The sequence below is a fragment of the Rattus norvegicus genome, chromosome 7 (assembly GCF_021556685.1).
Source record: "Rattus norvegicus strain SHRSP/BbbUtx chromosome 7, alternate assembly SHRSP_T2T, whole genome shotgun sequence".
NCBI lineage: Eukaryota > Metazoa > Chordata > Mammalia > Rodentia > Muridae > Rattus > Rattus norvegicus.
Genome location: NC_141540.1, coordinates 58,085,487 through 58,113,378, shown reverse-complemented (window position 1 = coordinate 58,113,378; position 27,892 = coordinate 58,085,487). Strand labels below are relative to the sequence as shown.

Below are 27,892 nucleotides of genomic sequence, written 5' to 3'. Positions count from 1 at the left end.
TGGTTCTCAACCTTTCTAATGGTGACATATTTTAATAAAATTCTTATCCTCAATCATAAAATTATTTTCTATGCTAAATTATAACTGTGATTTTGATACTCTTAAGAATTGTAATGTAGGGCTGGAGAGATGGCTCAGCAGTTAAGAGCACTGGTTGCTCTTCCAGAGGTCCTGAGTTCAATTTCCAGCAACCACATGGTGGCTCACAACCCTCTGTAATGGGATCCAATGCCCTCTTCTGCTGTGTCTGAAGACAGTGACAGTGTACTCATATAAATAAAAAAAAACTAATACATAAAAAAAAATTGTAATGTAAACATCTGATATCCAGGATATCTGATGTGCTACCCTTAGGAAAGGAGATGTTCAAACCCCCTATAAAGGTCAAGACCCATAGGTTGAGAAACAATAAGCTGTAATGGTGTTCAAGTTGTAATGATCTTTATAATTTGATCATGATTTGACTTGCTTTTAAATTGGTGTTTAGAAAATAAAGAAAAAGCATAGCCTGTCGCTTGTTTCGGACCCGCAGAAAAGAGCAACGACATAGCATTCTTCTCAAAGCAGTTTATTCAGGAACCTTACAGCATGCAAGCAGGAATCTTTCCTTTCTTTTTTCTCCTCCTCAGCCCCCAGCACACTCCCTTACATCCTCCCTCAACTCCGCCTCCTCAGTCCAGACTGTGTAATCTCAGTTCATAGGTCCACGTCACATGGCCTGATCTTGCGTCATGGTGCGCCTGCGCAGCTCTCACAATGGACGTGGCTAGTCTCAGGTGTGTGAGGAAGTCAGGTGCTAGTCATGAGACTTAGCTGTAGTCCCGGAGCATCTTGAGACTGCCGCCACACCCCCTCCGCACAATAGCCTGTATTTTGTGAGGAGATTTAATTTTAGGAAAAGCAACATCTGTAATTCTAGAGAGTTCTAAAGAGAGACTCAAGGAGGAGTCATGGTATTCAGGGAGCTGAAGAAGTTACCTCAGTGTTAAATAGAAATAGAGCAGGCCGGTCTTCAGAGAGACAGTTATAACTAGGTATTGATCCTTTTCTGACATGCCAATATAATATTGGGGGTCAGTGCTTACCAACTTAGTTTACTTTTGCTGGCATTTAAGTTCTACACGAGCTAGGAACTCACCTGTCTTCCTGCATTCTGAGAATATAAGGGATTTCCTGAGTTATACAAGATTGGTAGAATACAATAATATATGTAGTATAATCAAAGCATGAAATACAAGGGAAGGTAGCATGGAAAAGCAAATTTGAAGATTTTGTAATTAGACTCAATTGATACAATGAAATATTTGTTGTTTTTTTTTAATAAAAATAACCTTACATGTTACTATATTTTATGAACTCCTGGGATTCACCGGGAACATTATTTAATAGGTCCAGATCATTTGTGAGTCAAGAGATTCGCTTATTTTACAAGCTGTGGCAAAATGCAATAGTGATGCCGCTGAAGTTGTGGAAGCACATGCGGCGACCAGTATTCAAAAGGAATAACCAAAGGATAAGGTCTAAATACGGAAATTGAAAAAATCCAAAGTGGATATATCAGCAGTCAAGCCTCCGATGCACCAAATGCTACATAGACCAGTAGTTCTCACCTACGGAAATCCCTGTCTCGGAAGCTCATTTCTAACTAGTTCAAGACAGCCTTAATTCTCATGGTCACAGGCATGTACAACTAAGGGATGATTCTAAGCATCCTGTAATGTGTGACCAAGATCCATACAAGAATCATCTGGCCCAAAGTGTGGCCAAGTGTGGAAATTAGACATCCCTTATGAAAACAAATTGGAATAAGTTCTTATAAACATCATAATTATCATCATAAGTGGGAATCTGTTGAAAGATTAACAAGGTCCAGAATTTTTCACAATAACTAACTCATTTAATTAATATTTCATTTAATTCAGAATAACATGTGCATTAAGTATTATTATTTCTCTCTCTCTCTCTCTCTCTCTCTCTCTATATATATATATATATATATATATATATATATATATATATATATATATGTATAGTTAACATGGTGTCCCAAAATCCACAGCGCCTCTTCTGCTTTACCTGTCTAAAGTAGAAACTGCATTCTAGGGAAAAAAACAGATATTTCTTACTGATGGTGTACTAGATTATAAAAATGAACTTACGTTCACAAAATATTGTCTTTCAACCATAAGGTTGAAGGGAGGAAGGAAAGCAAGAGAATTGAAGAAAAGAAGGAAATGAGAGAGAGCAAGAGAGAGAGAGATACAAAGGAGATACTTTCTGTTTTTGTTAGAACACATTATTTATTTATAGTACAAATTTGCATGCATAGATATCCTCTATTTTTATTTTGACTTTTTGAAACTCCATATCAGGTACCCCATGACCTCTCTAAGTCTTCAAATGTCTCTCTCTCTCTCTCTCTCTCTCTCTCTCTCTCTCTCTCTCTCTCTCTCTCTCTCTCCTCTCTCTCCTTAATCTTGTCTCTGTCAACTGTGCTATAATTTTAAAATTATATTTAAAAATATAAACCTTAACTTACCTTATTTCTTAATCTTTGCAATAAATATGCATAACATCATACAGCTTGGTAGATACTACCTTTGGGGGGAAAACAGCAAGAATGAGCAAATAGGCATGGAGCATGTTGGAATAATAATGAATTTGTGTTTATTTTTATGCCATACATAAAACAAATTTAGTGCAATTTAATTTGCTCTTTGTTATTTTGTTACACAATGGCTGATAATTAAATGTCAGAAAACAGGTGAGAAATTTAAGTTAGGAAGGCCATTACTGCTGCTGAGATCCTCACAGCCTATTGAATAGGGAAGAAAACAATATTATATAGCAGAAGGAAAGTCACAAAGTTAGAGAGTGTAGAAGGAGACCTAAATGAGAAAACACAAGAACAGGGACTGTTAAATCTTCCTCTTGCCTGAAGTCATAGGTATCTTGGGTAATGTTACCATGGTGGCCTAGAGATGAGCATCAGAGATAGTGCCCAATCCTTTGTTGTTGTTGTTGATGTTGTTGTTGTTGTTGTTGTTGTTGTTGACATAGCCTGCTAGACTGTCATGCATTTTTGTTGAATCACTTAAACATTATTCAGGACTAACTGGAAAACATTTACATCTACAAGCCTTTCTCTTTTTCTATTTTTTATTGGATATTTTATGTATTTACACTTCAAATGTTACCCCCTTTCCCAGTTCCCCCCTCTCCCATACTTCCTATCCCTGTTTCTAGGAGGATGCTCCCCCTCCCACTCACCACTCCCACCTCACTGCCTTGGCCTTCCCCTACACTGGGGAATCGACCCATCATAGGACCAAGGTTTTCTTCTCCTAATGATGCCAGACAATGTTATCCTCTGCTACATATGCAGCTGGAGCCATGGGTCCTTCCATGTGCACTCTTTGGTTGGTGGTTTAGTCCCTCGAAGCTCTGGGTGTTCTGGTTGGTTGATGTTGTTCTTCCAGTGGGGTTGCAAACCGCTTCAGCTCCTTCATTCCTTTCTCTAACTCCTCCATTTGGGTCCCTGTACTCAGTCTGATGGTTAGCTACAATCATCCTCATCTGTATCACTAAGGCTCTAGTAGAGCCTCTCGGGAAACATCGATATCTGGCTCCTGTCAGCAAGCATCAGCAATAGTGCCTGGGTTTGGTGTCTGCATTTGGGATGGATCCCCAGATAGGACAGTCTCTGAATGGCCTTTCCTTCAGTCTCTGTTCCAATCTTTGTCCCTGTATTTTCTTTAACAGTGACATGCTGCCACCTTCTTCAATAAAATCATCACTCTAAAATTAAAAAATCTCCTAAACTTTTCAATGCTTTCATCCAGCAAATGGTAACCACTATTTGGCTGTCTGTATTTACAAGTCTGATGATCTTACTATTTCACTAACGTGTGAGATGATACAATACCTAACTTTCTGTGATTGACTTACTGTATTTTTATTTAAAGTAATGGCTTTCAGGTGCATCTCCACTGTTGAAATGACAATATTTCCTCTTCTGGATTAATAAATATTATTCCCTCATTTATATTTATTTCAATTAATATATGAATATATAATTATACTATATATTTACGTGAATAATATTTGGCTATATATAAATATATATACAAGACATACATGCATGCATACATACCATATGGTTTTTACTTTTTCATAATGAGCATTAAAACTACTTCAATAATGGCTCACAATAAATGTAAAAATAAACAGAATTTAATTTTCTTTTAAACATATACTCATACTGGAGTTACTGGATGACATGGAATAATTAGTTTTTGAAGGACCTCTATTCTGCTTTATAAATAACAATGCTCAGAGGAAGATTTTTAAAACCAGTGGGAAAACTCACTTAATATTGAATAATAAATACTATCAGAATGATCTGCATGGTCATTAATAACTTAAGAAAAGAAATGAAGAAATAAAACATCGATGTCAAATACAAGTTATGCATATCAGGATTGAAAACATGAACAATGAGATATGACAAAAACAGAAAGAAATTTGAAGACTAATTTGTTTGCCAAGATGACAGAAGGAAAGGTAAGAAGTCACATGAAGGAAAAACCAAGTAAAAAGTACTGAAACACAAATCAATGTACAAGTCTATGCAAAATACGAATATAAGAGTTCCAGTCGGAGAGTGGTCACACATGCCTCTACCACTTAGAAGGCAGAGGCAGCTCAAACTCTGAGTTCAAGGCCAACATGCTCTATAGAGTGAGTTCCAGGATAGCCACAGCTGTTACACAGAGAAACAATGTTTTGGAAAAACAAAATAAAACAAAACAAACAACAGCAACAACAACCAACAAAAAAAAAGACAAAGAGAGAGGGGGTGGGGGAAAAAGGAAGAAAGAAACAGAGAGAGAGAGAGAGAGAGAGAGAGAGAGAGAGAGAGAGAGAGAGAGAGTTAGTTCCACAAAAAGAAACTGAAACATACAAGGAAGTTTTCCAACACATACACATACATTGGTAAAGACATTTAAAAAATGTAACCAAAAGACCCAATACATTTTTTAAAGGTTAAAAACTTGTTTGAAATAATTCGTTGAATGGTAACAATTTCATGTCCAGAAAAACTGTCATTCACTAAATAAACTTAAAACTATATAAATATTCCAAGATATCATCTATCATCTAGCTGGATAGTACTTAGACCCAGGTCTTCATGAGGAGTCTCTGCAGAGACATCTGATTTTTAGGAAATGATATTTGATTAATACATTCAAAGTAATTGATAAAATTAAATCAATGTGAATGATAATTATGCAGAAATTAATATCTGTAACAATATATTAAGAATCTGACATTGTTTTCCAGCTCAAATTGAGTGAGAACACCCCTTTAGAAGACAAAGACAATAAATGAAACCAGGAAATTGGCAAGGAACGCTGAGATTGATCCTCAAGTTTTTGTTTGTTTGTTTGTTTTGTTTTTGTTTTTATTGGATATTCTTAATTTACATTTCAAATGTTATTCCCTTTCCCAGTTTCCCATCCATACACCCCCATCCCATCCCCCTTCTTCTATGAGCGTGCCCTACCAACCAACCACCCCTTCTCATCTCCCCATCCTGACATTCCCCTAAACTGGGGGTTCCAGCCGTGGCAGGACCAAGGGCTTCTCTTCCCATTGGTGCCCACCAAGGCCATCCTCTGCTACATATGCAGCTGGAGCCATGGGTCTGTCCATGTATACTCAAGTAGTGGTCTCCCATGTGCTCTCAAGATTGTCTGCACTTCTGAGAGTCCAGCTCTCTCCCCCACAGGATTTGGGTACAGAGAGCAGTGGGACTGGGTCAGCTCCAGGCATAGGCCAAAACCGGAAGGGTCCTGTCCCAGACTGCTCCTGCCTTTGTGAGTCCTGAGGGCTCCAGGCAGGTCCCTCAGAGCAGAAATGGTGGTCTTATCTCTGCTCTCAAGTGTGCCAGCGCTCCTGACGACTGGCTTTCAACTCTGAGCGCAGGCAGAGACCAGAAGGATCCTCTCCCTGACTATTCCAAGGTTCCTGTGTCCAGAAGTCTTCAGGTGGGTTCCTCTTCGGCCAGGAATGTGAGCAGAAGGGGCAGTCTTCCCCTGAGCTCTCAGGATTGTCTGCACTTTTGAGAATCCAGCTCTCTCCCCCATGGGATTCGGGAACCTATCTTGAAGTTTTATAACCTATATTTCTATTTCGACATTTAAGGAACCATCCGCTTGTCAGATTTCCATGACTACATTTAACTACGCAGTACAGGTTATAAATAGGAAAGGTCAATTTTACCTTTGAGCCCTGTTCCTTAGACTCTCAGAAATAGAATTTTCTAGAAGAATCTGTTATTGCTTACATTTTTCCACTTCTAGCCTCGGGTACATCCACTTGCCTAATGCACATATAGAAGAGGCATTGTTACCCTTCTCCATTCCCTTGATACTAGAGAAGTTATTTTGAGCTCAAAGGAACCAGGCTAAAGACAGGGTTTTAGAAAGAGAATTACGGTTTGCTGATTTTCTTAATTTAGAACCCAAAGAAAAGCTAAAGCTTTCTACCCCACATAAGAATCCATCTACGTTATTTTGGGTTACAAACTTGTACAATAAAGAGAGTTGTTTGATTATTGTTTCCATTCTTTCTATGTCCAGGTAAGAGTAAGAATCTTCCTCCAGGGGCTATAAGCTTTAATTATGAGAAAACCTATTACAATTTGGGGGAAATCATTTGAAAAGAGCAACCAAGTAAATCAATTATAAGCCTTTAGTAGTTGCCCTAGTCTGTTATCTTCAGAAGGATTTTGTCTACTTAATTATTAAAAATAAGCATAAAACCAATGGATCCCATGATATCCATTCAATTCAAATCCTAAAATTATTCAAAGAGAGGCTGGAACTAGCTCTCAGGTAAGGATGATATAAATACCATAGGGAAAGTAGAGATGAGCAATGTTTTACTTCCCATAAGTATATTAAACCAGTATTTCAAAGTTACAGTACTGCCTGTAAAGCTAATCCAATATTTAATAGTGTTATTTAATGACTTAGTAATGTACTCATCTTAAATGTAAAGCTGTACTAAAAGGTTATCCTTTGCCAATATTTTATAAGCTCTTACTAGAGTTGTATCTGAGGATGAAAAGGATCAGCTAGCCCTGACTTTTCACTGAAGCATTCAACATGGCTTCGAGCTGTAAGTGGTAATGTTATAAATTTACAAGTGAGATGCATAGGCAACTAGAAACTAATTGTAGATATTATCAAAGTTGAAGAATTCATCCTGCATGTTAATTTACAGAATTGATTCCCTCCTCTTTCTGCACTTTAATATACGGTACTTCTGTTATATGTCATTAGAGTGAAGGACTAGGAGATGAACTAAATTGGAAAATATGATCGCAGTTTCTTGTGTTCTGCCGAGGACCTGCAAGAAGCAAAAGCAATTATGCATCTAAAATGATTAACACAGATGCTACAAACTTCAGGTGTGATGGAACCCTGGAACAAGTTCCTGGTACTTCACTCCAGACATAATTAGACTGGTTGAGCTCTGGATCATCATTTGATAAATGTTTCATTCTTCCACACTACAGCACTGTCTTGCCCCAGGAGGCTTTGTCTTTGGTCTTACCTTACTTACTGCCTGATAAGTGTATATATGTCCTAATTCTTCTGGCGGTAACATTTTCAGCAGTATGTAAAAATATGGTGAAATAATTCAGTTTTAAAATCTTCCTGAGAATGGCAGGGGGAAATCAATGACGAGTCTCCAGAGGTTAATGATATTTCTAAATGGCAAATATTTTCCTTATTATTGCAAAATACATTAGCATCAAATGACCAAGCCAGCTCGGTCAGTCAACAGGGTCTCCAGGGAGGGAGTGAGAACTGAAAAGAAAAAGACAATTAGGCATAACATGACTCCAGCCAGTGCTGAGGCTGAGGCCACATATTTCTCGCCAGCCTGCTTTTATATCTTTCTATAGTATATGCAAAAACCATGATCAGTTCTTAGATCAACAACAACATAATGAAGACAAGTAGTAAACAAGGAGATCATACAAGATAGTAATCAAACGAAGTAGGAAACAAAGAGATCACATAGGGTAGCAATCAAGCAAAATAGAAAGTAAAGAGATCACACAAGGTAGTAATAAAGCACAGCAGTAAAAAAAACCCATGGTCACTATGTCTAATATTCTTATCTGAGCCTGCTCCCTTGTCCGAACCCAGTGACAAATGCCAAATTTCTAGAAGTGGCACCAAAAGCTCTCCACAATGAAAGGCAGTCACTAAACTAAGATGCATGAAACATTAAATCAACTTTTCATCACGCTGTACACACTTTCCCAAAGACAAAATATTTTATCAAGTTTGAAGAAATAGCTCAGTACCATTTTTCCATTAGACAGTGAAATAATTTTTTTAATTTTTTTAATTTTAATTAACATAAAACATTAATCCTCAGACTATTATGCCGATACTAAGAAATAACTTCAGTTTTCCCACTCAGCACATATCAAAATAATCTTCATTTATCAGAAGCTAATCTATGTTTAAGTGAGGAAATTTCCCTTGATTCAGATAACTAGTAGTTATTTCTATTCCACTATTGAATACTCATCAATGAAAGATAAAATATTACACCATTTCATCATCTGTTTCTATAAAGTATAGTTTGTAGAATACTGCTTAGCAACAGGCGTTATTACCTTATTTGATAGCTCCTACTTAGCTGAGAGATTATATTTATTTAATAGACTTATTAATATGGGACAAATCATTGCTCTTAATATAAAGCTTCTTACATTGTAACTTTGAAATCACCATCATTCCATCTTAAGAAACAAACAAAAACCAAACCATACAACAGAACAACAAAAACAAAAACAAAATAAAAAACCAGGGAACTTCCAGAAGCTCCTTTCCATGCACTTCTCCATGGGACAAGGAGCATGTCCCCCACACCCCCACACCCACATACTTAACAGTGAGAGACACTCATATTCCCATGGGTGACTTCTGGGAAACAGTCCATCCGAAACTTTTGAAAACTCTTTTATAGCTCTCTAAACCACTTAGCAGAACCTAAAGTTAAGAATTTGTGAGCAAGGCTGTTACATAGAAGTTTAGGGGTTAATTCTGGCACCCAAGAACCTTTTATATAGATGGCTGACATTGTAACATTTAACACCATTAATTCCTTAGCTATAAATAGTTGAGAGTGATCAGTGTTTATAACTTGGAAATTAACAAAAAAGATTCTTGTAACACAACAGAACGTTTTTTAAAACGGGGACAATTACTATGTACAAAAGAAAGGGAGGAATGGATCATTGTCTCTGGAGTCTGCATGCTTTCTCTCTTGCACACTGAATAGTAATGCTTCAGTGAAGTCTGGTTAGTTAACAAACACTGTGGGATTGTGTTTTACAGTCCCAAAAGGCTTTGGACACCCAGCACTTTCAAGTACTTAATTAGCTCTCTTTCAAGTGTGCTCACTGGAACATTTCACCCTATTTATCCCTGCCGCTCAATCTCAATATAATCCTGACCACAGTTCCTCTTCCCAGGAATGTAACATTTCATCGCACTTACTGTTATTTCTGCTTGACCTCTCTAGATTTTCTATTTGATGTTCTCCCAATACACAGACTTGACACATAATAAAAGCTCAAATATATTTGTTGAATCAATGAACTAAATAGCAGAGAAACCTAGGTAGACTCAAATACATCTTAAACTAAACTACAAAATTCAAGATTGTTTATAATGTTTCTGTGACTCTTGATCCAACCAGCATGTATTCCATTGGCTGTAGAAAGACCAGAGCTTATAAGTTTCCCTTAGTGCTAATATTCTATAAGTACCTAACCTTTAGCTTGGCTATTGCTCGCCTTGATTTCCCCAAAGGATACCAATCAAATTATAAACCCATGCATGTATCTGTCATCTTAAAAAAAAAAACATAACCTACACTAAAGGGAATATAATCACATTTCTGAGAATTCTTTAATGCCTTACTATTATTCATTTGGTTGGAGGAATTTTAAGACTGTAGTCAGTTTAGAAATTGGTTTATTTTTATTTTTAAAAGTTTTATTTTTAATTACTTGTGTACACATGTGCGTGTGCGTGTGCATATGTGTGTGTGTGTGTGTGTGTGTGTGTGTGTGTGTGTGTGTGTGTGTGTACATGTGCATGCATGGGTATGCAAAGGCCTACAGAGGCCAGAAAAGGGCATCAGGTCTCACTGCAGTTCAAGTTATAGGCATGCATGGGCCACCAGAATTGGATGTTCGGAGTGGTACCCTCTTGGAAGAGAGTACAGACTCTTAACCATTGAACTATCTTCCCTTAGTTTTGTTTTTAAACTAGAGTTTAAGGTATCAGACTTTTTCTTTTCAGATCCCATTGACACTGAGAAGTCATTACCTCATATTCCCACAACCCTATTGCATCTCTCAGTAATAAGGGAAAATTATATCTCTACAGTTCCTAAGACTTCTTAGAGCTTTCTTTCAGTGTATATGGGACAAATTGACTTGTTTGCTGAGATTAACAGGGCACGAGACCAATCTCAGCTCGAAGTTCTGGAACTATACACAAAGGACATGAAGAATATAGGAAACGTCACGTAGATCAATGGTGGGAGTGCTCCATGACCTATGGCAGACATGTAAGAAATATTCAGTTTATTTTCAGCTTTTATATACATATACCAAGGCTGTAAAAGAAATGACTTGTAAAGACCCTTAGGGAATGATGTTTTCATGCTGAACTGTTCAGGGAAGTAAGTTCTCCAGCTAGAATATATGTCTCCAGCTCCAGGACATTTAAGAGAGAATTAAAGAGGACCATTTGGAGAGTTCAATGAGCTGGTCTTGCAGCTCCTTAGTAAATAAATGACCCTACTATCCAAAGTATGTGTCATGCCTTCTAAAGATTCAGTGATGTCAACAAGGCTCTTTTAAAGACTGGAGAAGACAAACAGTTCTCAATGACTCTTACGATGCTGCCACAAGTCAGGATCATAGCCAAAGCTGACTTGTTTTAACTGAATCACAATGTACTGTGCTTCTCATAAAGAAAGGAAAAACTATACTTCAAGGGAAGCAAGCATGCTAACTTGAGATGGTATTTAAAAAAACCTGACGAAGAGAGAAAATGGGAAAAATGGTTAGGGATGCCATAGCTGACTACTGGAGATAAAAGAAACTTTAATTTATGTAAGGAGCTATTATTGCAATAAATATTGAGAGTCTTGTATTATTAATAAGCCTAAGGTGGAAGAATATATTTTTAAACATTTTTAAAGATAAAGAAAGAAAATGAATACCTGTTTACAGGATAAAATTTATAAATATTGAATATACAATCATCCCTTCTTCATTTATGACCATTGAGTATTTGATACAGTATTAATCAACACTAATTTACTCCAAAGACAGTAAAAGATGGAGACATATTAAGCAAAATCATATTTTTCTAACCATTCCATATTTCTGCCTAAGATAAATAAACTGCATATAGATGTACCATCAAATGACCATCATTAAATTATAAGGCCTAATCACTGCATAACTTTGAAAGCTATAGTGAGCTGTAGGCATAAATAAGATTCAGTTTCTAGTCGTCAGCTACCCAGCAGAGGCAGTGGAAGAGAAAAGTTATTAGGACATGGGTCAGTGGACCTGCCCAGCATCAATTCTTTGGGGGCGAGCTTAATCTTCTTTGGCAATACATAGCAAACACCAAATATGATTCAGCAGGTAGAGATCAGTCCTCTAGTCAGGCAGAGGCCAGGCTTAACCAGCAGCTACAGTCCAGTCCTCTCAGCAAGCAGATAAAAGGCAGCTGTAGTTCAATCTTGAAGAAGCCACCAAGCTCACTCACTGGCCTGAGGCAAGGCAACAGAAGCCACAAGCTTCCACAGGAACTTCGGGAGCAATATTTTGGGAGTTTCTCTCAGTGGTAGGATTAGCACAAGTTGAGCTCAACAACACTATGTAAGGATAACCAATACATACCTGTCTTTTGTGAAGAATGGTGAGGCAGAGCAAACCAAACCAATGTTTAGTGATCGTCTCCCACTGTCTGTGTGCTCATATTTATGCTCCCTCCTCAAGCATGCTTTCACGTGTCTACTTTATCCAAACATCCTTTCACCTGTGTCTGTCTCAGGAAAACAGTCTTTCACGTGTTTGTTTTAGCAAGACATCCCGTGTGCCCCAGAAAAACATCATTTGACATAACTAACTTTCCAAAGAACTAGAAATTTCCACCTCGGTGAGGCTATATGCACAGTGTCCAGGAAATTCTTTACCTACCTTGTATATCTTCCCAAGGTAAAAAAAATGAAAAAAAATCTAGAAGATAACTGACAATGTTGTCTGGAATAAAAATAAATAAACACTGAAATACATACACTGTTGCCTATTGCCTCTGGATTTTAATTTTCATAATTAAAATTTGTAAATTATCAAGAAGAAATCTTTTTTATTCAAAATACTTTTTTAAACTCTACAGTACAAGTAAATTATAGCCTCCTTGGATCTATTCATTGTTCACTGGTTTTATTCTTTTATGTACCTCCAGTCAACCTAAGTTCTCTCTTTCCTTCATCTGTCTTTTCTTTCTCATATATGAGGGTTTAACTTTTATGAGACATTTTAGAATACTTAACTTTGGCACTTTTCTTATTACTTTAGTCCATATTATAAAATTTTTGCTTGTTTTTCTGCATATAGTGCATTTATATCATGTCTATCCTCCCTCAACTTCTCCCAGATCTTCCCATGCATATCCCTCCCTCTCCCTCTCCCCCACCCCGCACACTCCCCCCTCTCTCTCTGGCTATTTCAGATAAAAGAATAAACAGACAAAAAGAAAGCAAACAAAAAATAAGACAAAAGAAATTAAAAACAAAGAAACAAAATGAAGTAAAACTCTGCCAAAGGTATGAAGTTTTCTCTGGGTTAGCCAACTATACCTGAACATGGGTCTGGGGTCATCCACTTGGTATGGGAACCTTATCATAGTCATATTTCCTCCTCCAGTAGCCTGCAAGTGCCTTTAAACTCATCAGCTAAGAGTGGAACCTCAGAAGAATCTCCTTGGGGGCTGGAGAGATGGTTCAGTGGGTAAGAGCACCCTCTGCTCTTCCAGAGGTCCTGAGTTCAATTCCCAGGAACCACATGGTGGCTCACAGCCATCTGTAATGGGATCCGATGCCCTCTTCTGGTGAGTCAGAAGTCAGCCACACTGTATTATAATATACAATAAATAAATATTTTTAAAAAAAGAAGACGAAGAATCTCTTCACCAAGATGAAATTGTAAATTGGCTTAATTTGTATTTTAATTTCTTTTGTTTTCGACATTATAATACTATTACATTTCATTTCCTATCCTCTCTCCAAACCTTCCCATATACACCCATAAAGTCTTACCAACATGATCGCCTAAACACTAGCTGAACAAAGATAATAACAATGGTCACGCTAACGTGTAACAGGTGAATACCCGAGTCCTCCATCCTGCACAGAGAGTACCAGCGACTAAGCAAAGCTGAGAATACGAAAAATGAACTCAACACCAAATACTCAGCTCTGAAATCTACCTGCGAGAAACATTACACGGACTAAGAAGGTTACATTAAGGAATATATGTGTACATACATATATGCATGTAGCAACAATTAACAGTATCGACAAAAAGAAGTGGCCAAAAATTCAAGAGAGCAAGTAGAAGTCTATGAGGGGGGTTGACAAAAGTAAAGGATGATTGATGATAATAAGGTAACTAAAATATAATCTCAAAACATAGAAGATACAGTAAAACACAAATTTAACAAAGCCACCCTGAAATTTCTTACCTATTCACTTGGCAAGTATGTACTATCCTTGAAAACAGACTTTGTTCTCATGCCAATAAAAACATAAAAGCCTTGAATCCTTGGAGAGTGTAAAGCATTTGAAGGAAAGTTTTACATCTTTCAGAGTTAAAATGCCAGGTGCAGCTTGGTTCAGCCACATCGCACCCTAAGACTATATTATGCAGTCACGTTGGTAGAAAGCTCTACTATCCACATTAAAACACATGCAAAAACACAACATGCCTCAGAAAGACACATGCACAATTTGCATGTATATGAGTAACAGCACTCTTTGTTCTGTTACATATTTGTACTCACAAGAACATAACTCCTTTATAAATGAAGGGTTTCTATGTCTATTCACTTTTATGAAGTGAAATTTTAGTTTTGTATTTATGTCTGAATTTTCCATTGGTGCTATAGTTCCCTTGGTAGAATGCGTGCATACAGTAAAATCATGCATTCTATTCCAGCAGCACATAAATTGGCCATAGTTGTGTATCCCTCTGACACCAGTACTTAGCAGTGCTGGCAAACCTCAAGATCAGAAGAACTTCAGTAACTTTCCTACACTGGAACCAATCTCAGGGCTTTGCAAAGCTAATCAGTGCTGGACAATCACATAAAAAGAAAGGATCTTGAGGATGACAATTGGCATGAGCATGAGCACAGCTACCAGAATGCTAGGGTAACACCAGGACTTTAGTGTTAAACGAGAAGGAAAATTAAACAAAGAAATATTATATATAGGTTTTATATATATATATATATATATATGTATATGTATACATATATATGTATATATATTGTATAAATAACATTTTGCCTGCTTAGAGCAATATTTTGTGAGTGGTGGAGTTGTTAATGCCATTTTGAATCTTTTATGCCTTTTATTGATGGAGATGAGTTATTTTAAGGAGTTTTCTAGATGGTTGCAAAAAATATGAACTGCAGATCTGATAGGAGTGAGATTCGTGTCCTCTAGGGCTAAACTTAAATTGGAAATATGAGAAGCCAATACTTGAATAAACCCACTTTTTTTCTTAATGTATGTGGCATAGGCATGAAAACATGCCCAACTGTACAGGGCAACTGACAAAAATATTACATTCTATCTATGAAATCGAGTTGGAAACATTTGGATGTTTAAGTATAGATTGTAATGTGTTCCATATCAGAAATCATAGAAAAGAGATCAGTTGAGTCCTGCTCTTCTGTCTAATTGTGAGCATTTACCAGCACACCCACTGTTAAACATTCTGAGTAACTATGAACAGACGTTGTGATGAGGTCAGGATGTGACAACAAGAAAACACACTATTTAGAAAACCACCAGTCCTGCCTTTTTTTTTTAAGAACAGCTTTGTTTGATGGTATGTGTTAGAGATTGAGTCATGCGCTTTCAGAAACTTTCTCTATCACACTTCAAAAAGGTGCTTGACAGCAATTATTATACATACATACATACATACATACATACATACATACCATGCATATGATATGTACCCTGTGCCATATGGTATTATACATACCATACATATAATATTTACTCTGTACCAGCTAGTTTTGAGTACATGTCTATGAACTAATTTAATTTTTACATAATTAGAAACATTTTCAGATGTATAAACCAAGACTCAGACAGATGAAGCAGCGTAGTTCAGGGTGTACGTACATTTCTGGTGCACAGGACTGAAGTCTAGAAAGCATGAATTAGAGCCTGAACTCTTAGTCGTCTGAATGTACTGCAAGCCAACACAAGCCCAATAATGCTTTAAGATATTACAGGACTCATAAGAAAAACTTGCCACCAGGAAAAATATATTGAGAACCATAAATATGTTTTAATGTGCACTATGTATATAGTAACAGTTATTGCTTCCAAATATTTTATTTAGTCAAATTACTACATAGACACACAGACTTAGAGAAATACAATTTTTCCTTTGTGAGAGCATCAACTGTATTTTATTAAAATTGATAAAACGTTCCAGGACAATTGAAACTTTGATATATGTGTTTAAATCACCAAAACTAGTCCAAAAATCTTTCTATGGCAACAGGTGAAAGAACTCATCAAATTTCTGTAGATAACTTAAAACTTCAATTCAAATGTCTCAAAAAACAAATCCCATGTAGATGTTTAAACACTACTGTACTGTTCTTTGTGACCTAGTTACAAAGTCTCTATTATATTTCATTTATTGGCTTCACAAGTATTAGAGTGGATATAATATCCCCACCTAAAGGACCCATGTGAAAAAAAAACCCACAATATACGTGAGGATTATTCTATTATTTTATTTATTCTTTTTGTCTCACTTTAGCATTTCCAAATGCCTTCTTATTTTTCTCCTTGCCTTGCAATGATGCTTTAGTAGGATAATTATAATTAGGATAAAAAGAGAGGAACCACTAAAAGATAATAATAACCCTTCCTTTACTAGTCCTACAAGAAATGATGGAAGGCTTTTATTTATAGATAGATCTTTAAAAAAGAAACTACAGCGAAGCACAAATAGGCACTGTACAATAATAATTAAATTGATTGGATAAATATGCAGTTTAGTTAGTTTAATACATATATGCAGGAGTTGTCTTCAGAACACCTGAGGATTTTTCCCTATCTCCAGTGTGACAAAAGGTCTCCAATAAAATTTAGAAATGCTCTCTGTGTTGTTATTATGGAATCTATCTCAAAGAATGCATTAGAAATTGCTGGTTTTATCTCCACATATAGGAAAAAGGCCTAATAATTTAGACTGGTCTCCTATCAGCTATAAATGATTTCTGCCTCAGATATTCTTTTGCAGTTTGAATTACTCGCATTTTATAAACTAATAAAAAATATTTATGGAATGATCCTTGCTTGCTTTTAGAAATAAAGTCTGAGTGGATGAATAAATTTGCTGAAAGATTTTCCAGTCCTTATCTATCCACTGAGGGTAATTGGTTCTACTATTTTCTAACAAGCAAGTTCCATTTACATCTATTTTGATAATTACCCCCTTTGCCTCCGTAATATAGGAAACCAGTGTTAACACTATGTGACAGAATGCTAATTGTTCCCAAGAGTACGTTGAGGCTTCGCGTTTTCTGAACAACATTAATGCCTCTAATTTTTAAAGTGCATTATTTGTCACACGTATGGAAACTTCTAGAAGCTTTACTGTGATGTACAGCAAAGGTTCTGTCTCTGAAAGGGTAAATAATGCCATGCCTCAGTGTCATTAATGGACATTAGGCTATCATAGGCACCAGATGTAGGAGTAACGGCTACTCACCTGTTTTAATTGTCATCTCCAATGCTTATAGCTGCCACCGGCTAAACCTAGAAGCCTCTGTTCAATCTTTTCTAGGCCTCGAAGGTTTTTACTCTTTGAGACTTGCTGCTGATAAGTTTACCCTTTCTAGCTCTTTCTGTGCTCTGGTTGATTGTTTCAACTCAGCTGTCCTGGCTCAAACTCCTCTCCAAGCTGACTGATTCAATCTAGCTTCTCTTGGTTTCTTACTGAATTATTCTGTCTCGCCTCATACTAACTTTGACGATCTGTTTTAGCCTTCTGGCTCCTTCTCATTCTCTGACTCATTCTACCGTCACCTGCGTCTAATTATTCTATCTTTAACCTGTCTCTGTAAAGCTCTCCCAATAAAACTGCCTCCTTCAGAGAGGTCCTTGGTCCAGTGAAGGCTCGATGCCCCAGCATAGAGGAATGCCAGGACCGGGAGGCGAGAGGAAGTGGGTGGGTAGGTTGGTGGGGGAACAGCCTCATGGAGGCAAGGGGTGGGAGATGGGATGGGGATTTCTGGAGGGGAAATGTGGAAAGAGGATAACATTTGAACTGTAAATAAAGAAAATACCCAAAAAAGAAAAAAGAAAATGGAAAAAAAAAAACCCTGCCTCCTTCATCTCTTTGCACTGCCCCTTAAGTAACTTCCCCACTCTCTGTCATGAGAGTCAGACATATCCTACTCTGTAAAATCGCTTGGATTCTTCACTTTGTCTGCCACTCACTGAGACACCATTTTTCAAACACCGGAGCTTCTTTCTACAAACCAACTTTATCTTCATTGTTTGGGATGAAAGGTGTGTACTAAGGGAGTGTCTGCTTTCCAGCCAATGGGATTAAGGATGTGTCTAAGACTGAGCCACACCACAGCTAGAAATAAGTTTTTCCAGTAAACACAATCTCAGGTTTCGCATTGTGCTCGAATATCCTGTAACAAATAATATAAAAATCCATTACAGAATAAGTGCATAAGCGGTTCTTCATATATTTAAAGCTTTGGAAGTCTGTCAGTGAAATTATAAATCATATAACCATGGCACATGAGCCATATCTGTCATAGCCAACAAAAATTGTTCTGGTACCTTAGGAGTCAATATAAAATGTGGTACATCTGTCTAATCCGTCTTAAAGGGAAGTTCTGTAATTGGTGACTGTCACATCCAGCCACAAATCAGTAAGTTACCTGAAGATTTTTTCCATAGAAAACGTGCTTTCCTATGAAAAGATTGATGGAAAACTATTGATATACTGGAAATAAGAAAGAGTTTGAGAAATGAGCTACCCTAGAACAATTATACACCAAACCTCTTGAAAATAACCTGCTGTGCTACTAACAACTGCAGTATTTCACAGGTATTGAGAAAACCCTCAGGTGTGGCTGAGGACACCCTTAGGGATGACCCATGTGTTGTGTATTTTCTTCAGTGTGTGCTGTGGCCTTTTGCTTTGTAGATTTTGTAACTGAGTATGTATACTTTGTTGACTATGTTCATAATTGGTTCATCTTTAAGATTAGATGAAGTGTCCATTTTTTTGTCACAGGTTTGATATACTTTTTTTCCTAAGTCATTTCATATTAGATGTTTCTTCCCCGTTAGAATTTTCCTCTGTGATACTTTGACAGGTTATGTAAACATTCTGCTTCCTTAGAAAATCCCAAGTTGAATCTGTATTTTAGAATATAACACACAATACAGAATTTAAGGACATGGGAACATTTCTCTGTGTGTAACATTTCAAACTCCATTATCACCAGCAGTATCCACTTATTTAGAATCTTTACCTTTGAGGGACATACATTAATCATGTGTATAGTAAATATGAGAGAGTAGACACAGATAAATTAAATGTGGAAAGCCTCTGCTCATGCCTTTACATGAGTAAAAGACAATGGGAGATGGTGCACTTACAAACAAGACATTCTACTTTTTTTTTCCCGGAGCTGAGGACCAAACCCAGGGCCTTGCACTTGCTAGGCAAGTGCTCTACCACTGAGCTAAATCCCCAACCCCGACATTCTACTTCTTTATTACGTAGTTGGTGATTTAACAAAACTGGAATATCCTTAAGAAATCTGCAGTCTCCAAAGGGATGTTAGAAATCTTAGATTATACCTATAAGGTAAAAGAAGTTCAACACTACTTATTTTGCAATTTGAAGTGTGCTGAAATATCATCTACTAGTAACTGACCAAGCCTTGAACCTAATTAGACTAGTTAAATATATTCTAAAGCACGAGTATAAGTATCCTTATATTGCTTTTGTTCCTTTTGCTTAGTTTTGAGATTGAACTTTAGTTATAACATTTCTCCTTTCCCTGCTCCAGACCACCTCCTATTCCTTTTATCACCATCCTTCAAATTCATGATCTGTGTTTTCATGAATTGCTATTTTTGCATATATATTTGTATAAACATATATTTCTAAATATAGTCTTTGAATTTATAAATGTTGCTTGCATGTATCTTTTTAAGACTGACAGTTTTGAACTAGCCAATCAATTGATTTGCCCTTACCTACTTATGCTGCTCCTGGATTCTCTCAGTTGTGTATAGTTCTTTGTATAAGGTGGAGGAGGCACCATGGGGTTTTCCCCTCCATTTCAGGCATGCCCACTGGTGTCCTAAATCAGTGCACATTTCATTTTGTGCAGTCCTTTTCGTGAGTGAGACTTTACGCATATAGCCTCTGATTGATGATATCCTGACCTGCGCTTGAGACACATATTCTCATTCCAAAATATTCACTACTTATGTGCCCACTCTTTTCTCTAAAGTCCTGTTTAAATCTATGAGAAAACTTTTTCTTCCTAAACTAAATAAAAGAATGACTAATAACTTAATAAACTAAATAAGAGAAACTAAGAAGAAGATTAAGAATATCTAAAATAAAGAGATTATTGAGTGATCTTATAATTAAAAATCCATGAAAGGGCTTGAGTCAGAGGAGCACCTCCATAGTTAGTGTGTGTCATAGCTGAATTTTCTGGGCTTTTAAACTTGCATTTGCAATAGAAAGTTTTGATAACCCAGTGAAGCAAGCTATAATCTCAAATATGTATATGCATATAAAGTTGTAAAAGTTGATTTTTCTTATAATATAAGCCTTTAAATGTGAGCTGAAATAATTAAATACTTCATAGTCAGCATTTACAAGGGAACTGAATATATATTTACCAAATGGTAGTGTTAAGTATTTACATATCATCTCACAGATCTGAGGGTCCGGTGTGAAAGTAAATCTGGCTGTTTTCTTGCATATTTCATTTTAGTAAGTTTAGAAATATTTTGGTATTTCAAGATTTCTAAAAGTTTATGTTTTCCTGTAATGATACTCTCAACAGATTTATTCAGCAAATACTTGATGATATCTCATTACTGTCACAAAATTCTAAACTGCCTGATATTTAAGAGAAATGTTACTAATTGTTTTTATCAGGAGGGAAATCCACTTCAATCCGTGTGTTGTAAAGACAAAAAAATTATTTTCCAGTAGGTGATAAAAGATACCATTATGACACGTGAAAACCAAGTGAACATCCCACTTCAGAGGAACTAGAACATGATGTCACATCTAGGACTTACCCTCACTGATTTATAGCTCTAAAAACTCAAATGAGAAGAGGAATAAAAATGATTATCGTCAGTTGAAGTAACATGTTTAAGATGGTAAATTGTAATTCTAAAATATCCAAACGACTTTTAGTTGCTTGTGACAGCCAAGATAGCATTCCTCTGTTTTATGGTATGCATATAACAAACACAACAAATTTAATACATTAACAAATGGTTATAAAACAGTCAAATTTAATGTGTGAGCTCTGTATTTGACTTCCCCATTTAAAATGAAACTCCAAGGTCAATGAATGTAAAAGCACACATCATAAAATACCAGTTATTACAGCATCATATTTATTATATATTACCGAGCAACCTTCTTATTCAATAGTAGAGCTGTAGGAATCTCATTACATGGTTTTGTCATGGGATGTCAAGCAATTATTTAAAAATGTATGTCCAAGCACTACATACAGGCATGGTAAAATTCCATCTGTTTACAAGAGAACAAGTACCTCACCTCTTTCTTGTTTGGTAATAGAAGGAGTGGGATGTATATGTGTAATACTAACAGGATGATCTTTACTATGTAAAAACAGAGCCGATACATACATAGTTGTAATTACATATATATGAAGTATTCACATACAGAAACATGCATATACACACATACAAACACACACACAGGCACACACACACACACGCACACATGCACACAAAGAACTCACATTCTTTTCTGAAATGCTTGTTATGTGAGCATTCTTGTGCTAGAAGTGGAGATGTCTCCTGCATCAAGGGGCAGACTCATCTTCACTGCTGGAATAAAGGCAGAGCTGACCTTCCATTTCCTCTCTGTTCTGTGATAATAGAACCTTCCTTTTCTCATCCCAGAAACAATTGTTTTTAATCCAGGAAAACATAAAGCAACTCCCAGTCTAGGAACAGATTTAGAAATGACATACCCTTATTGGATCTTTTTTTTTCAACCAAAAAGGCACTTTTGTTGTGTATTCTCCAGCTTACACAGTCACTGTTGGGGCATTCCTATATCACAATCTAGGGCCATGGCTCTTAAGTTTCCTAATGCTATGACTCTTTAATACAGCTTCTCATGTGGTGACAAGAAAAATAAAATTAATTTTGTTGCTACTTCATAGCTATAGCATTGCTACTGTGGTGAATCATAATTAAATTAAATATCTGCATTTCCCAATGGTCTCCTTTGACAGAATCCTTTGATCCACAAAGGGGTCTTGACCCACAGTTTGAGAAAGATTGCTATACGAAATGGGTGGGCAGTTAAAGGCATTATTCTGGTTCTTGTTCTTCCACGAGTAAGAATTAGTCTGTCTCTGACTAAATCGAACACATTTCCCTCAGTATATGCAGATAAAACTGTAGCAGACTAAGTTGTTATCTTGGAAGAGGGGTAGAGTCTCATCTCGGTTTCCCAGCTGTTAGTAGAGGGATTTATTACTGAACATAAGCAATATTCAGCACCATTACATAATAGCAGCAGACCCAAATTTCTGCTTGATATTTATTTCCTCAAAGTGTAAAGATATAGAAACAGATGCTGCTTCCCTCCTCAGCTGGTCTTCTAGCCCTGAATCAACACTGAAGGAGACCTTAAATGATACATTAGTCTTATAACTGAGAGGAAATCAAGTAACTGAGAGAAACATTGCCAAAAGCTTGGTCCATGATGCAGCTGACACATGTATGTCACATACCACTAGCCAAGACAAGTTTCAGTGACGAACAATATTAATGTGACGTAAGTGTATCTATTCAGTATAGCAAGTCACATGTCAATGTGAGGTGATGGATAATGCCTTGCATGAAGAATGTATATTTGGAAAGAATAACTTATACTAACGTGAGTGAAGGATGACATATGTAATCACAGCTCCCTAAGGCTAACAGAGGAGGAGCGCCACAATTCTGAGGTCAGCATGGGTTACACAGTGGGTTCTGAGGTAGTCTACACTGTGCAGTCTGACACTGACACAAAGAAAAGAAAGATAGAGGGGGAAGACAGTGAGAGCAAAACAGACAGACAGACAGACAGACTTTTTTCAAACTTTAAGTCAAAATAAACATACACAAATATAATCATTTTATGGAAAACTGATAAGAAAACATTAAGCCATAGTAACATTGTTTTCCCTTTATTGTGAAATTCTTGGCATACTTTCCACTTTTAATAGTCTATGTATTACAAGGATTATCTAAATGCATAAATATTTTTAAACCAAATGATGCAAATGCTATTTAAACAGTGTCATCTTGTGATATGTTTCAAGTTGGTGCTGATTAGAACTAATGTAGAGGACATTACATTTCATTGACTGTCCAGAATTATTTTCACAAAAGGTAAATATGGCCTCTTCCTTTGAATCAATAAATCATGATCCACTCCTCAGGAGAAGTCAATATCTACTTTATTGTTTCTGTAGACTCCAAATGGGAACTTTGATAAATGTCTTTAAATTCTTTCCAAGTTACCGATGGGATGTTCTTTAACAAAAAGCAGAGCTGCCAATGTTATGCAATTAATCACAGGACAGATCCTCATTTCTTGAAAATAAATGGACCAATATGTAGTAAAAAGATGAACAGTTCCATTGCATTCTTCAATCACATATTAATGCATTTGAAAAAGAAAATTAATCCACTTAAATGTTTTTGTAAATCTAAGATCTTCACATTCCAATGGTTTTCTGAAATTTGATTAAAAGAACTTATTAAATATTTTCTTTACTTTTCTCCTACTTGATTATTATAGTATCAGATGTTTCATTACGATGACAGAGAACTAGATGAAAATAAACATGTATAATACTTTCTCTTTTCAAATGTTTGTTTTCCATAAAAAAAGGAAAACAGATGTGTATGTACACATATACACACAGGAACATACAAAGACAATTTAAGATGGGTAGAAAACCTGTTGTTTCACAGAATAATATAATAAAATAAGATTATATGTATAAAACTGAAAATAATAAAATGCTTGTGAAGCCCATAGTGATTATTTTATTTATTCTTTCAACAATGGTTATTTTAAAGCATTAAGGGTTGCTTAGGGTAAAATAAATGAAACCCTTTTAATTGTAATTTCCTTAAAGAGAAGTTATCATACAGATTATTGGAAGTCATAGAAAGTGTTTTTCATAGGTAAATCTATTAAAATGCAGCATTGCTTTTATCTATTAGAATATTTAATTAAATTTGCTAATTGAATGTTAAAAACCACTTGTGCACGTTTTAAAATTTGTTACTTATGTTCTTTTCCATTGCTGGCTTTGTCTTCCAGAGTATAAAAAATAAACAACCCTGATGGATGTAGAAATGAAAAGATGAATTGCATGAGATTGTGTGTTACTAGCAACCCAAATGGCCATGTCACAGTGAAAACCTGTATCCTTCCAGGTGTGCTTGTAATACAAGACGCAAATCAAATTACAACTCAGGTTACCATTGTTGTGATTCTCCATCTGGATCATTTCTATTCTCCTAGGTAACTCTTGCAGAGCCTCCTGAATCTAGCTTAAAAATATAAAAAGCTCTCCTGAATCACTGGGAATAGCAAATTCACTCTACAACATATGGCAAGTGCCATTGGCACGTGTATTTATGTGTTTGCTTAGCCTCTGTGTGAGTGTTTATTCATCAAATGCTTTCCATGGTAATTATAGTTAACAGTTCACTCATAGTTGACTCATCTGTCTAGTCCATTAAATGTAAAAGCTGCATTTAGCATGTAACTGTTCAGTGTTGTTCTCTCAATCAAAAGCACTTAACTCTTTGCAACATGAGGAGCTGTCAGCAAGTGCTTGTTAAATCTCACAGGGATGATGTTCGTTCCCTTTATTTATTTTTTTTCACTGAAAATAGATTCTTCTCTCACACAATACATCTCAACCACAATTTCTGCTCTCTCCACTCCAAGTTTTCTCCCAACTCCCCTCTCCCGGAGACCCAGTCCCTTTTCATTTCCTTTCAGAAAAGAGCAGGCCTCCAAGAGGCAACAACTAAACAAAACAAGATACAATAAGATAGGGCAAAACCCTTCACAGCCAGCCTAGACAAGGCAACCTGAAAGGATAAAAGGAGTCTAATGAGCAGGCAGGAGAATCATAGACACACCTGTTCCCACTGTTGGTGGCCCCACAAAAACAGCAAGCTAAGAGTCACAACAGGTAAGCAGAGGACCTGACAGAGACTGATGTAGCTCTCATGCTTGTAGATTCAGTTTATGTGAGCCTGTGTGAGCCTTGCTTAGTTGATGTGTCGGGCCACGTTCTCCTGGTGTCCTCCGTTCCCTCTTCCTTTCTTTTCCCTCTTCTGAGGGGTTCCATGAGCTCCAATTTGAAGGATCAGATAGAAACATCTATTTTATAGACTCTCTCCCAACACTGTCTGGCTGTGGGTCTCTGCACAACTCCCATTGACTACTGCTGAAGGAAGCCTCTCTGATGATGACCGGACAAGGCACTGATCTGTGACTCGAGTAGAATAGCAGAATATTTTTAGGAATTATTTAGTCAGGTTTGGGCAAGGAGGGCAGTCCTGTTTGCCTTTACACTAGGTCTCTGAGCTATCCAGTATTTAGTTCCTGGCCATCCACTCACTGTAGGGTACGAGCTCCCTCTTGTGGTATGGGCCTCAAGTTAAAGGAGATATTGGGTTGACACGCTCACAAGTTCTGTACCACCACAACTCCAGCACATCATGCAGGAAGGACAGATTGTAAATTGAAGGAGCAGCCTATAATAATATTACATCCCTTTAACCCAGCACCAAGAAAGCAGAGGCAGAAGAGGGCTGAGGCTAACCTGGGCTATGTTATAAAACCAAAACTAAAATAGATAAATGATAGATAGATAGATAGATAGATAGATAGATAGATAGATAGATGATAGATAGATAGATAGATAGATAGATAGATAGATAGATAGATGATAGATAGATAGATAAATGATAGTTGGGTGACAAGTAGACAGATAGATAGAAGATAGAAAAATAGATGATAGATGATAGGTAGATAGATACACAGATGATAGATAGATGATAGATAAATAGATGAGAGAGAGATAGGTAGCTAGATAAATGATAGATAGATGACAGGTAGACAGATAGATAGATGATAGATATAGATAGATAAGTAGATAGATAGATGATAGATTGATAGATTATAGATTATAGATAGATTATAAATGGATAGATAATAAATTCATACATATGCATATATACAAACAAAAATACATACATATTAAAAGTACGAACAAAAACTCAGACTATCTGAAACTGACTCTCAAGTTTGTTACTCATTAGTCCAGAATATTTAGCCAGTTTAAATCTTTCTGTTTAATTTCTACTTCTACAAAAATTAGGTTTTCAGTTAGAGTTTCATAAAGATTATGAGTTACTCTGTGTCTTAGGATCGTTATTGCTACAATGAAGCACCATGACTGAAAAGAAAGTTGGTGAGAAACAGATTTACTTAGCTTACATTTCCATATTGCTGTTCATTATTGAAGAAAGTCAGGACAGAAACTAAAGCAGGGCAGGCACCTGGAGGCAGGAGCTGATGCAGAGGTCATAGAGTGGTGCTGCTTACTTACTTCCTTCCTGTGGCTTTGCTCAGCCTATGATTTTATAAAACCTAGGACTACCAACCCAGGAAAGGCACTCCACACAAAGGGCCAGGCCTTCCTCCATTGATCACTAATGGAGAAAATGTTTTACAGCTTCCTCAACTGAGGCTTTTTCTTCACTAATGACCCTAATTCACATCAACTTGATGCAAAACCAGCTCATACAACCTGTAAATTACCTTAATTGTTGCATATGTTATAGTAGTTTATATTATACTGTATGAAATAAATTTCAGTGTTACTTTAAATTTTAAAAAAAAAACTAAAGCATAAGGTCAACAAAATCATATCAACCAACAGAAATAGGACACACAAAAATTCTAACTTCTGAAACACCATGTTGACTTGTTAATTCAACAATTCAACTGTTTTTGAATAATTTTCTTTCTGACTCACACTTATCAAAGTTATAATACTTTTGCCACTGAAAATATATAATTTATTAGTCAATTTATGTACCTGTGTACCAATCTATATCACCTTGAGTATACGAATGAAAACAAGAGAGATAATATCTATGATTGAGTGAATCTTTCATTCTAGCAGGAGAATAGAGTTCACAGAAATAGAATAAATACTAAGCCAGGCTTGATGCTACAAACCACAACTTAAAAGGAGAAAACAGAGAATCCTAAGTATGAGATCAGCCCTAGGTATATAGAAAAAGCCTATCTTTTAAAATGTAATTTAATTTCAATTAAACAATACTTAATAAATACTAGATAGGGGAGACACTAGGCAAGTTAATAAAAGCCATATAACAAGACTGAGATCTCCTGCTGGAGGAGGGCTCCTACAGTCTGAGATTTCTAAGAAAAAACTAGATATTGAAAGGGACATTTAATTTAGTCAAAGATATGGGTATTGAGGACTCATATGGTTGGGATAATCATAAATATCTTCTAAGAAGAGATAACAACTTCTGGAAATCCATAAATACTCAGGGAGAACAAACTTACCATGATGAAATATTCAAAACAATCCCAAACATTAAAGCATAGAAAACCAAACCAAAACAACAACAACAGAGAGAGAGAGAGAGAGAGAGAGAGAGAGAGAGAGAGAGAGAGAGAGAGACTGAGAGAAAAGCTGGTCCATCATGGGACATGGATGTTTAACAAGTTCCTCTGTGTGTATGGATGTTAAGGCTCTAAAGTTCTCTTAAGTCACATTAAATAAAAGACAATGTAAGGATGTTTTGTTTTTAGGACTGGCATTACTTAACCATTATTTCTTAGGCCACTATTTATGTCATGCCATGAATAGCTGAAAGATGGCAATAAGAGACAGAAAATTTACAAAACTGTTCTTGGGGCTCTTTCTGCAAATCCAGTACTACAAAGTATAATAGTTGGAAAACTCCAACACAAGAAGGGAAACTACACCCTAGAAAAAGCAAGAAAGTAATTTCTTTGCAACAACACCAAAAAAAGAGAGACACACAAACAGAATTCCACTTCTAACAACAAAAATAACAGGAAGCAACAATCGCTATTTCTTAATATCAAATAACA

At 36.3% G+C, this 27,892-nt stretch overlaps 1 long non-coding RNA gene across 1 annotated transcript in view; it reads right to left on the bottom strand.

The window, feature by feature from the left end:
- Positions 1-552: 552 nt before the first annotated feature.
- Positions 553-27,892, bottom strand: part of LOC134479690 (uncharacterized) — a 73,026-nt gene continuing 45,686 nt past the window's right edge. Inside the window, exons 6-7 of the long non-coding RNA XR_015624650.1 lie at positions 2,540-2,598; positions 553-866 (exon numbers count right to left, since the gene is read on the bottom strand). This is a non-coding gene — a long non-coding RNA (uncharacterized LOC134479690). The remainder of the gene's footprint in view (positions 867-2,539; positions 2,599-27,892) is intronic.